At 41.9% G+C, this 13,485-nt stretch overlaps 1 protein-coding gene across 4 annotated transcripts in view; it reads left to right on the forward strand.

Moving 5' to 3' along the window:
• The window catches only part of REEP1 (receptor accessory protein 1), a 324,551-nt gene that overhangs the window by 94,299 nt on the left and 216,767 nt on the right, over positions 1–13,485 (forward strand). The window lies entirely within an intron of this gene.

Raw genomic sequence — 13,485 nt, forward strand, 5'->3', positions numbered from 1 at the left:
AATTCCCCAGTTTTGCATAACCAACATAGTTATAATAATACACGTTTTACCTCTGTGATTACCTTGTATCTAAGCCTCAGCAGACTGCCCCCTTATTTCAGTTCTTTTGACAGACTTGCATTTTAGCTAATCAGAGCTCTCTCCATGATAAATTCATGTGCATGAGCTCAATGTTTTCTATATGAAACACGTGAACTAGTGCCCTCTAGTGGTGAAAAACTATCAAAATGCATTTAGATTAGAGGCGGCCTTCAAAGTCTAAGAAATTAGCATATGAACCTCCTAGGTATAGCTTTCAACTAAGAATACCAAGAGAACAAAGCAAAATTGGTGATATAAGTAAATTAGAAAGTTGTTTAAAACTGCATGCCCTATTTGAAACATGAAAGTTTTTTTTGGAGTTGACTGTCCCTTTAACTTTAAAAAATATATAAAAAATGAACGTCCCTTTTACTGCATTAATTTTCAATATCCAAGCTCCACCCAGCATTACCTTATTTGGAGGCGCCAATCTGATCTTTAGTCCACAGGCAACAAGGCTAACCATGTTGGTATAAAGTGCTTTATTGTGCAGTTGTTATCAGTTAAAGCCAAGTAGAGACACATATGTAGTAGGGTTAGCCATGAGAAGTCAGCGTGGTGCATTTCAAGTTCTGAGAATTAGTAGCTGCTTGATTATCAGAGCATGTGGAAAGGGGGCAAAATAAATAATAAAAGCTTATACTGAGTGGTACTTTATGTGTTTAACCATTGCAAAAAGTAAACTGCCTCCCTGTGTTTTAATATATTTCTATTAAACCAATGCTAAACAAATATGTTCAAAGTCTAGGAGCCGGCATATTCTCTTTTATTTCCTGATTTATATCAGGTTCTAATTGTCCTCAGCAGAAGAGAGAGATAAGTGGAAAATGTTGGTTCTAATATGTCAGCATTTCTTACTTTATAGAAACTAAAGTACTTTTAGAAACTGAAAGCTTTTCACTTATATCTTTAATATTTTAGCACATATAATTATGTCTACATATTATTCTAAGGCTAATCTTTGCTTTGAATACATCATTTTGCCAAGCATTTATTTACAGTTTAATATCAATTTTAAACTGAAACTTTCTTACAGCCAGATTACGAGTTTTGCGGTAAGAGGGGTGCAGTGCTAACTTGCACGTTATTGTCACCCAGGGCCGCCACTAGAAATTTTGGGGCCCCTGACTTAACCATTGATCAGGGCCCCCCCCCCCCCTCCTTTGACATGTGCAATTTTTGACCAAGTGACTAAAACGTATATGCACTTTATTCTTAAGTGTCTATTTAAACTTGGAAATGTTGTAAAGGTAGTAACATACACTGAAACACACACACTCACACATAAGGATTCACATATAGACACTCTAGCAAACACGCAAAGAAACTCAGACACAGACACCAAAACAAACACTTAGCACTTGTTTACATTGACCTGTCAAGTAATGAGGTAAACTACAGTTTCTCCAACATAGGTGTGTCCGGTCCACGGCGTCATCCTTACTTGTGGGATATTCTCTTCCCCAACAGGAAATGGCAAAGAGCCCAGCAAAGCTGGTCACATGATCCCTCCTAGGCTCCGCCTACCCCAGTCATTCTCTTTGCCGTTGTACAGGCAACATCTCCACGGAGATGGCTTAGAGTTTTTTAGTGTTTAACTGTAGTTTTTATTATTCAATCAAGAGTTTGTTATTTTAAAATAGTGCTGGTATGTACTATTTACTCAGAAACAGAAAAGAGATGAAGATTTCTGTTTGTATGAGGAAAATGATTTTAGCACCGTAACTAAAATCCATGGCTGTTCCACACAGGACTGTTGAGAGCAATTAACTTCAGTTGGGGGAACAGTGTGCAGTCTCTTGCTGCTTGAGGTATGACACATTCTAACAAGACGATGTAATGCTGGAAGCTGTCATTTTTCCCTATGGGATCCGGTAAGCCATGTTTATTACGATGGTAAATAAGGGCTTCATAAGGGCTTATTAAGAATGTAGACTTTTCTGGGCTAAATCGATTCATTTTTAAAACATATTTAGCCTTGAGGAATCATTTTATCTGGGTATATTGATATTATAATATCGGCAGGCACTGTATTAGACACCTTATTTCTCTGGGGCTTTCCCAAAGCATAAGCAGAGCCTCATTTTCGCGCCGGTGTGGCGCACTTGTTTTTGAGAGGCATGGCATGCAGTCGCATGTGAGAGGAGCTCTGATACTTAGAAAAGGCTTTCTGAAGGCGTCATTTGGTATCGTATTCCCCTTTGGGTTTGGTTGGGTCTCAGCAAAGCAGATACCAGGGACTGTAAAGGGGTTAAAGTGTTAAAACGGCTCCGGTTCCGTTATTTTAAGGGTTAAAGCTTCCAAATTTGATGTGCAATACTTTTAAGGCTTTAAGACACTGTGGTGAAAATTTGGTGAATTTTGTACAATTCCTTCATGTTTTTTCGCAATTGCAGTAATAAAGTGTGTTCAGTTTAAAATTTAAAGTGACAGTAACGGTTTTATTTTAAAACGTTTTTTGTACTTTATTATCAAGTTTATGCCTGTTTAACATGTCTGAACTACCAGATAGACTGTGTTCTGAATGTGGGGAAGCCAGAATTCCTGTTCATTTAAATAAATGTGATTTATGTGATAATGACAATGATGCCCAAGATGATTCCTCAAGTGAGGGGAGTAAGCATGGTACTGCATCATTCCCTCCTTCGTCTACACGAGTCTTGCCCACTCAGGAGGCCCCTAGTACATCTAGCGCGCCAATACTCCTTACTATGCAACAATTAACGGCTGTAATGGATAATTCTGTCAAAAACATTTTAGCCAAAATGAACCCTTGTCAGCGTAAGCGTGGCTGCTCTGTTTTAGTTACTGAAGAGCATGACGACGCTGATATTAATATCTCTGAAGGGCCCCTAACCCAATCTGAGGGGGCCAGGGAGGTTTTGTCTGAGGGAGAAATTACTGATTCAGGGAACATTTCTCAACAGGCTGAACCTGATGTAATTGCATTTAAATTTAAGTTGGAACATCTCCGCATTCTGCTTAAGGAGGTATTATCCACTCTGGATGATTGTGAAAAGTTGGTCATCCCAGAGAAACTATGTAAAATGGACAAGTTCCTAGAGGTGCCGGAGCTCCCAGAAGCTTTTCCTATACCCAAGCGGGTGGCGGACATTGTTAATAAAGAATGGGAAAGGCCCGGTATTCCTTTCGTCCCTCCCCCCATATTTAAAAAATTGTTTCCTATGGTCGACCCCAGAAAGGACTTATGGCAGACAGTCCCCAAGGTCGAGGGAGCGGTTTCTACTTTAAACAAACGCACCACTATACCCATAGAGGATAGTTGTGCTTTCAAAGATCCTATGGATAAAAAATTAGAAGGTTTGCTTAAAAAGATGTTTGTTCAGCAGGGTTACCTTCTACAACCAATTTCATGCATTGTCCCTGTCACTACAGCCGCATGTTTCTGGTTTGATGAGCTGATAGAGGCGCTCGATAGTGATTCTCCTCCTTATGAGGAGATTATGGACAGAATCAATGCTCTCAAATTGGCTAATTCTTTCACCCTAGACGCCACTTTGCAATTGGCTAGGTTAGCGGCTAAGAATTCTGGGTTTGCTATTGTGGCGCGCAGAGCGCTTTGGTTGAAATCTTGGTCGGCTGATGCGTCTTCCAAGAACAAGCTACTAAACATTCCTTTCAAGGGGAAAACGCTGTTTGGCCCTGACTTGAAAGAGATTATCTCGGATATCACTGGGGGTAAGGGCCACGCCCTTCCTCAGGATCGGCCTTTCAAGGCGAAAAATAGACCTAATTTTCGTCCCTTTCGTAAAAACGGACCAGCCCAAAGTGCTACGTCCTCTAAGCAAGAGGGTAATACTTCTCAAGCCAAGCCAGCTTGGAGACCAATGCAAGGCTGGAACAAGGGAAAGCAGGCCAAGAAGCCTGCCACTGCTACCAAGACAGCATGAAATATTAGCCCCGATCCGGGACCGGATCTGGTGGGGGGCAGACTCTCTCTCTTCGCTCAGGCTTGGGCAAGAGATGTTCTGGATCCTTGGGCGCTAGAAATAGTCTCCCAGGGTTATCTCCTGGAATTCAAGGGACTTCCCCCAAGGGGGAGGTTCCACAGGTCTCAGTTGTCTTCAGACCACATAAAAAGACAGGCGTTCTTACATTGTGTAGAAGACCTGTTAAAAATGGGAGTGATTCATCCTGTTCCAATAAGAGAACAAGGGATGGGGTTCTACTCCAATCTGTTCCTAGTTCCCAAAAAAGAGGGAACGTTCAGACCAATCTTAGATCTCAAGATCTTAAACAAGTTTCTCAAGGTTCCATCTTTCAAGATGGAAACCATTCGAACTATTCTTCCTTCCATCCAGGAGGGTCAATTCATGACCACGGTGGATTTAAAGGATGCGTATCTACATATTCCTATCCACAAGGAACATCATCGGTTCCTAAGGTTTGCATTCCTGGACAAACATTACCAGTTCGTGGCGCTTCCTTTCGGATTAGCCACTGCTCCAAGGATTTTCACAAAGGTACTAGGGTCCCTTCTAGCGGTGCTAAGACCAAGGGGCATTGCAGTAGTACCTTACCTGGACGACATTCTGATTCAAGCGTCGTCCCTTCCTCAAGCAAAGGCTCACACGGACATTGTCCTGGCCTTTCTCAGATCTCACGGCTGGAAAGTGAACGTGGAAAAGAGTTCTCTATCCCCGTCAACAAGGGTTCCCTTCTTGGGAACAATTATAGACTCCTTAGAAATGAGGATCTTTCTAACAGAGGCCAGAAAAACAAAACTTCTAGACTCTTGTCGGATACTTCATTCCGTTCCTCTTCCTTCCATAGCTCAGTGCATGGAAGTGATCGGGTTGATGGTAGCGGCGATGGACATAGTTCCTTTTGCGCGCATTCATCTAAGACCATTACAACTGTGCATGCTCAGTCAGTGGAATGGGGACTATACAGACTTGTCTCCGAAGATACAAGTAAATCAGAGGACCAGAGACTCACTCCGTTGGTGGCTGTCCCTGGACAATCTGTCTCAAGGGATGACGTTCCGCAGACCAGAGTGGGTCATTGTCACGACCGACGCCAGTCTGATGGGCTGGGGCGCGGTCTGGGGATCCCTGAAAGCTCAGGGTCTTTGGTCTCGGGAAGAATCTCTTCTACCGATAAATATTCTGGAACTGAGAGCGATATTCAATGCTCTCAAGGCCTGGCCTCGGCTAGCGAGGACCAAGTTCATACGGTTTCAATCAGACAACATGACAACTGTTGCGTACATCAACCATCAGGGGGGAACAAGGAGTTCCCTAGCGATGGAAGAAGTGACCAAAATCATTCTATGGGCGGAGTCTCACTCCTGCCACCTGTCTGCTATCCACATCCCAGGAGTGGAAAATTGGGAAGCGGATTTTCTGAGTCGTCAGACATTGCATCCGGGGGAGTGGGAACTCCATCCGGAAATCTTTGCCCAAGTCACTCACCTGTGGGGCATTCCAGACATGGATCTGATGGCCTCTCGTCAGAACTTCAAAGTTCCTTGCTACGGGGCCAGATCCAGGGATCCCAAGGCGGCTCTAGTGGATGCACTAGTAGCACCTTGGACCTTCAAACTAGCTTATGTGTTCCCGCCGTTTCCTCTCATCCCCAGGCTGGTAGCCAGGATCAATCAGGAGAGGGCGTCGGTGATCTTGATAGCTCCTGCGTGGCCACGCAGGACTTGGTATGCAGATCTGGTGAATATGTCATCGGCTCCACCTTGGAAGCTACCTTTGAGACGAGACCTTCTTGTTCAGGGTCCGTTCGAACATCCGAATCTGGTTTCACTCCAGCTGACTGCTTGGAGATTGAACGCTTGATTTTATCGAAGCGAGGATTCTCAGATTCTGTTATCGATACTCTTGTTCAGGCCAGAAAGCCTGTAACTAGAAAGATTTACCACAAAATTTGGAAAAAATATATCTGTTGGTGTGAATCTAAAGGATTCCCTTGGGATAAGGTTAAGATTCCTAGGATTCTATCCTTCCTTCAAGAAGGATTGGAAAAAGGATTATCTGCAAGTTCCCTGAAGGGACAGATTTCTGCCTTGTCGGTATTACTTCACAAAAAGCTGGCAGCTGTGCCAGATGTTCAAGCCTTTGTTCAGGCTCTGGTTAGAATCAAGCCTGTTTACAAACCTTTGACTCCTCCTTGGAGTCTCAATTTAGTTCTTTCAGTTCTTCAGGGGGTTCCGTTTGAACCCTTACATTCCGTTGATATTAAGTTATTATCTTGGAAAGTTTTGTTTTTAGTTGCGATTTCTTCTGCTAGAAGAGTCTCAGAATTATCTGCTCTGCAGTGTTCTCCTCCTTATCTGGTGTTCCATGCAGATAAGGTGGTTTTACGTACTAAACCTGGTTTTCTTCCAAAAGTTGTTTCTAACAAAAACATTAACCAGGAGATTATCGTACCTTCTCTGTGTCCGAAACCAGTTTCAAAGAAGGAACGTTTGTTGCACAATTTGGATGTTGTTCGCGCTCTAAAATTCTATTTAGATGCTACTAAGGATTTTAGACAAACATCTTCCTTGTTTGTTGTTTATTCAGGTAAAAGGAGAGGTCAAAAAGCAACTTCTACCTCTCTCTCTTTTTGGATTAAAAGCATCATCAGATTGGCTTACGAGACTGCCGGACGGCAGCCTCCCGAAAGAATCACAGCTCATTCCACTAGGGCTGTGGCTTCCACATGGGCCTTCAAGAACGAGGCTTCTGTTGATCAGATATGTAGGGCAGCGACTTGGTCTTCACTGCACACTTTTACCAAATTTTACAAGTTTGATACTTTTGCTTCTTCTGAGGCTATTTTTGGGAGAAAGGTTTTGCAAGCCGTGGTGCCTTCCATTTAGGTGACCTGATTTGCTCCCTCCCTTCATCCGTGTCCTAAAGCTTTGGTATTGGTTCCCACAAGTAAGGATGACGCCGTGGACCGGACACACCTATGTTGGAGAAAACAGAATTTATGTTTACCTGATAAATTTCTTTCTCCAACGGTGTGTCCGGTCCACGGCCCGCCCTGGTTTTTTAATCAGGTCTGATAATTTATTTTCTTTAACTACAGTCACCACGGTACCATATGGTTTCTCCTATGCAAATATTCCTCCTTAACGTCGGTCGAATGACTGGGGTAGGCGGAGCCTAGGAGGGATCATGTGACCAGCTTTGCTGGGCTCTTTGCCATTTCCTGTTGGGGAAGAGAATATCCCACAAGTAAGGATGACGCCGTGGACCGGACACACCGTTGGAGAAAGAAATTTATCAGGTAAACATAAATTCTGTTTTTGTAAAAAAAGGAGATTTAGAAAACAAAATATGGAGTTCTGATTATCTTTTTGTAAAGGAAGATGCCAGCTAAATGATGACAACAGCATGCAGTGGCTGAAAGGAAGGGCCCTGAACTGTCTAAACAATAATTTAAAGGTTAAATGGTAGATTGGTGACTTCCGGAAAGGTCTCATTAGTCTCAAAGTCTGTAGAAAGATGTGAATAATCAGTAGTAAGGTCAAAATGTCCTGAAAAGGAACAGACAATGGACACACACACACAAACTCAAACTTGCACATACACCCAAGGAAACACCAACAGAGACAGCCTCAGAAAACACACAAAGACATACACACACACACACACACACAGAGAGACACCCACAGAAAACACATAAAGACATACATACACACCCTCACTGAGACATCCACAGAAAACACATAAAGACATACACACACCCTCACAGAGACACCCACAGAAAATACACACCCTCACAGAGACATCCACAGAAAACACAGACATACATACACACACACCCTCACAGAGACATCCACAGAAAACACAGACATACACACCCATCCTCACAGAGGCATCCAGAAAAAATACACTATGACAAACACACGCCCACCCTAACAGAGACACCCATAGAAAAAGCTCAAAGACATATGCACACACCCTCACAGACATCCACAGAAAATGCACAAAGACATACACACCCACCCTCACAGAGATACCAACAGAAAAAAATACATACACACTCATAGAGACACAAACCAAAGCACAAAGACATAAACACAGACACCCACAGAAACACTCACAGGAGGAAACATTTATGCACCTTGCATCCCCTAAATCAACAGTGTGTGACATGCATGATAAAAAAAAATGCAAAAATTAAGAGATCACTTTTTAAAGAATCATATTTGTAAATGTGCAAACAAAAATAATTCTGTGAATTCAAAATTGTACATTAATGATCTGGGTAGATGGCTAGATGAAGAAAAGTACTTTTAAAAGGTTGACATATGTTTGTTTGATATTTTCCCCATTTTCCCCAACCAAGAGCACCACTTCAAATATAGTGTACAAATGTTCCCATATGTCAGCTGTACTTGTGGATTTTGAAAATGCTTTACTCTATATGGTTTTGGTGGAACCATAAGCTGTGGTACTCATACCATTAGATCTGGTTAAATGCAGAATTTAAGCTTGTTGGTATGCATTTCAAAATTAAGTCAGCTGTAGAGTAAACTGAACAGTTTTAAGTTAACCTGTCTCATTTGCAACACTGAGCAATCTTAGTCTGAGAGTATAACATGTTATGCAGATGTAAAAATCTTAGATAAAATGCCTCCTTGTATCTGGAAAGCCCTTGCATAAAGGGGCAGTAAACTGGAATGTAATATATATCATTTGTGTATTGAGGAGGAAACATTTCTGCATGGTTTAAAATATATAGGCCTAGATTTGGAGTTCGGCGGTAAAAGGGCTGTTAACGCTCCGCGGGCTTTTTTCTGGCCGCACCATAAAATTAACTCTGGTATCGAGAGTTCAAACAAATGCTGCGTTAGGCTCCAAAAAAGGAGCGTAGAGCATTTTTACCGCAAATGCAACTCTCGATACCAGAGTTGCTTACGGACGCGGCCGGCCTCAAAAACGTGCTCGTGCACGATTCTCCCATAGGAAACAATGGGACTGTTTGAGCTGGAAAAAAACCTAACACCTGCAAAAAAGCAGCGTTCAGCTCCTAACGCAGCCCCATTGTTTCCTATGGGGAAACACTTCCTACGTCTGCACCTAACACTCTAACATGTACCCCGAGTCTAAACACCCCTAACCTTACACTTATTAACCCCTAATCTGCCGCTCCCGCTATCGCTGACCCCTGCATATTTTTTTTAACCCCTAATCTGCCGCTCCGTAAACCGCCGCCACCTACGTTATCCCTATGTACCCCTAATCTGCTGCCCTAACCCTGCCGACCCCTATATTATATTTATTAACCCCTAATCTGCCCCCCTCAACGTCGCCGACACCTGCCTACACTTATTAACCCCTAATCTGCCGAGCGGACCTGAGCGCTACTATAATAAAGTTATGAACCCCTAACCCGCCTCACTAACCCTATCATAAATAGTATTAACCCCTAATCTGCCCTCCCTAACATCGCCGACACCTAGCTTCAATTATTAACCCCTAATCTGCCGACCGGAGCTCACCGCTATTCTAATAAATTGATTAACCCCTAAAGCTAAGTCTAACCCTAACACTAACACCCCCCTAAGTTAAATATAATTTTTATCTAACTAAATAAATTAACTCTTATTAAATAAATGATTCCTATTTAAAGCTAAATACTTACCTGTAAAATAAATCCTAATATAGCTACAATATAAATTATAATTATATTATAGCTATTTTAGGATTAATATTTATTTTACAGGCAACTTTGTAATTATTTTAACCAGGTACAATAGCTATTAAATAGTTAAGAACTATTTAATAGTTACCTAGTTAAAATAATAACAAATTTACCTGTAAAATAAATCCTAACCTAAGATATAATTAAACCTAACACTACCCTATCAATAAAATAATTAAATAAACTACCTACAATTACCTACAATTAACCTAACACTACACTATCAATAAATTAATTAAACACAATTCCTACAAATAAATACAATTAAATAAACTAGCTAAAGTACAAAAAAATAAAAAAGAACTAAGTTACAGAAAATAAAAAATATTTACAAACATAAGAAAAATATTACAACAATTTTAAACTAATTACACCTACTCTAAGCCCCCTAATAAAATAACAAAGCCCCCCAAAATAAATAATTCCCTACCCTATTCTAAATTAAAAAAGTTACAAGCTCTTTTACCTTACCAGCCCTGAACAGGGCCCTTTGCGGGGCATGCCCCAAGAATTTCAGCTCTTTTGCCTGTAAAAGAATAAATACAATACCCCCCCCCCCAACATTACAACCCACCACCCACATACCCCTAATCTAACCCAAACCCCCCTTAAATAAACCTAACACTAAGCCCCTGAAGATCTTCCTACCTTGTCTTCACCATACCAGGTTCACCGATCCGTCCTGAAGAGCTCCTCCGATGTCCTGATCCAAGCCCAAGCGGGGGCTGAAGAGGTCCATGATCCGGTCAAAGTCTTCATCCAAGCGGGGCAGAAGAGGATCTTCCATCCGATTGAAGTCATCATCCAGGCGGCATCTTCTATGGTCTTCCATCCGGAGCGAAGCGGCAGGATCCTGAAGACCTCCAGCGCGGAACATCCATCCGGACCGACGACTGAACGACGAATGACTGTTCCTTTAAGGGACGTCATCCAAGATGGCGTCCCTCGAATTCCGATTGGCTGATAGGATTCTATCAGCCAATCGGAATTAAGGTAGGAATTTTCTGATTGGCTGATGGAATCAGCCAATCAGAATCAAGTTCAATCCGATTGGCTGATCCAATCAGCCAATCAGATTGAGCTCGCATTCTATTGGCTGTTCCGATCAGCCAATCGAATGCGAGCTCTATCTGATTGGCTGATTGGATCAGCCAATCGGATTGAACTTGATTCTGATTGGCTGATTCCATCAGCCAATCAGAAAATTCCTACCTTAATTCCGATTGGCTGATAGAATCCTATCAGCCAATCGGAATTCGAGGGACGCCATCTTGGATGACGTCCCTTAAAGGAACAGTCATTCGTCGTTCAGTCGTCGGTCCGGATGGATGTTCCGCGCTGGAGGTCTTCAGGATCCTGCCGCTTCGCTCCGGATGGAAGACCATAGAAGATGCCGCCTGGATGATGACTTCAATCGGATGGAAGATCCTCTTCTGCCCCGCTTGGATGAAGACTTTGACCGGATCATGGACCTCTTCAGCCCCCGCTTGGGCTTGGATCAGGACATCGGAGGAGCTCTTCAGGACGGATCGGTGAACCTGGTATGGTGAAGACAAGGTAGGAAGATCTTCAGGGGCTTAGTGTTAGGTTTATTTAAGGGGGGTTTGGGTTAGATTAGGGGTATGTGGGTGGTGGGTTGTAATGTTGGGGGGGGGGGGTATTGTATTTATTCTTTTACAGGCAAAAGAGCTGAAATTCTTGGGGCATGCCCCGCAAAGGGCCCTGTTCAGGGCTGGTAAGGTAAAAGAGCTTGTAACTTTTTTAATTTAGAATAGGGTAGGGAATTTTTTATTTTGGGGGGCTTTGTTATTTTATTAGGGGGCTTAGAGTAGGTGTAATTAGTTTAAAATTGTTGTAATATTTTTCTTATGTTTGTAAATATTTTTTTATTTTCTGTAACTTAGTTCTTTTTTATTTTTTTGTACTTTAGCTAGTTTATTTAATTGTATTTATTTGTAGGAATTGTGTTTAATTAATTTATTGATAGTGTAGTGTTAGGTTAATTGTAGGTAATTGTAGGTAGTTTATTTAATTATTTTATTGATAGGGTAGTGTTAGGTTTAATTATATCTTAGGTTAGGATTTATTTTACAGGTAAATTTGTTATTATTTTAACTAGGTAACTATTAAATAGTTCTTAACTATTTAATAGCTATTGTACCTGGTTAAAATAATTACAAAGTTGCCTGTAAAATAAATATTAATCCTAAAATAGCTATAATATAATTATAATTTATATTGTAGCTATATTAGGATTTATTTTACAGGTAAGTATTTAGCTTTAAATAGGAATCATTTATTTCATAAGAGTTAATTTATTTCGTTAGATAAAAATTATATTTAACTTAGGGGGGTGTTAGTGTTAGGGTTAGACTTAGCTTTAGGGGTTAATCAATTTATTAGAATAGCGGTGAGCTCCGGTCGGCAGATTAGGGGTTAATAATTGAAGGTAGGTGTCGGCGATGTTAGGGAGGGCAGATTAGGGGTTAATACTATTTATGATAGGGTTAGTGAGGCGGATTAGGGGTTCATAACTTTATTATAGTAGCGCTCAGGTCCGCTCGGCAGATTAGGGGTTAATAAATGTAGGCAGGTGTCGGCGACGTTGAGGGGGGCAGATTAGGGGTTAATAAATATAATATAGGGGTCGGCGATGTTAGGGCAGCAGATTAGGGGTACATAGGGATAACGTAGGTGGCGGCGATTTGCGGTCGGAAGATTAGGGGTTAATTATTTTAAGTAGCTGGCGGCGACGTTGTGGGGGCAGGTTAGGGGTTAATAAATGTAATACAGGGGTCGGCGGGGTTAGGGGCAGCAGATTAGGGGTACATAAGTATAACGTAGGTGGCGGTCGGCAGATTAGGGGTTAAAAATTTTAATCGAGTGGCGGCGGTGTGGGGGGACCTCGGTTTAGGGGTACATAGGTAGTTTATGGGTGTTAGTGTACTTTAGGGTACAGTAGTTAAGAGCTTTATGAACCGGCGTTAGCCAGAAAGCTCTTAACTCCTGCTATTTTCAGGCGGCTGGAATCTTGTCGTTAGAGCTCTAACGCTCACTTCAGAAACGACTCTAAATACCAGCGTTAGAAAGATCCCATTGAAAAGATAGGCTACGCAAATGGCGTAGGGGGATCTGCGGTATGGAAAAGTCGCGGCTGAAAAGTGAGCGTTAGACCCTTTAATCACTGACTCCAAATACCAGCGGGCGGCCAAAACCAGCGTTAGGAGCCTCTAACGCTGGTTTTGACGGCTACCGCCGAACTCCAAATCTAGGCCATAATTTCTACAGCATTGTCAAATAATCATAAATACACTGCTGCTAAAAAAAAGTGTTTCTCCTGTTAAGTGTAGTCAGTCCACGGGTCATCATTACTTATGGGATATTTACTCCTCCCCAACAGGAAGTGCAAGAGGATCACCCAAGCAGAGCTGCTATATAGCTCCTCCCCTCTACGTCACACCCAGTCATTCTCTTGCACCCAACTAATAGATAGGATGTGTGAGAGGACTGTGGTGATTAAACTTAGTTTTTTATATCTTCAATCAAAAGTTTGTTATTTTAAACGGCACTGGAGTGTGTTGTTTCCTTCTCAGGCAGAATTTGAAGAAGAATCTACCTGAGTTTTTGTATATGATCTTAGCGGACGTAACTAAGATCCGTTTGCTGTTCTCGGCCATTCTGAGGAGTAAGGTAACTTCAGATCAGGGGACAGCGGGCAGGTTCACCTGCAAA

Source organism: Bombina bombina, chromosome 2, assembly GCF_027579735.1.
Source record: "Bombina bombina isolate aBomBom1 chromosome 2, aBomBom1.pri, whole genome shotgun sequence".
In the NCBI taxonomy this organism is placed as follows: Eukaryota; Metazoa; Chordata; class Amphibia; order Anura; family Bombinatoridae; genus Bombina; species Bombina bombina.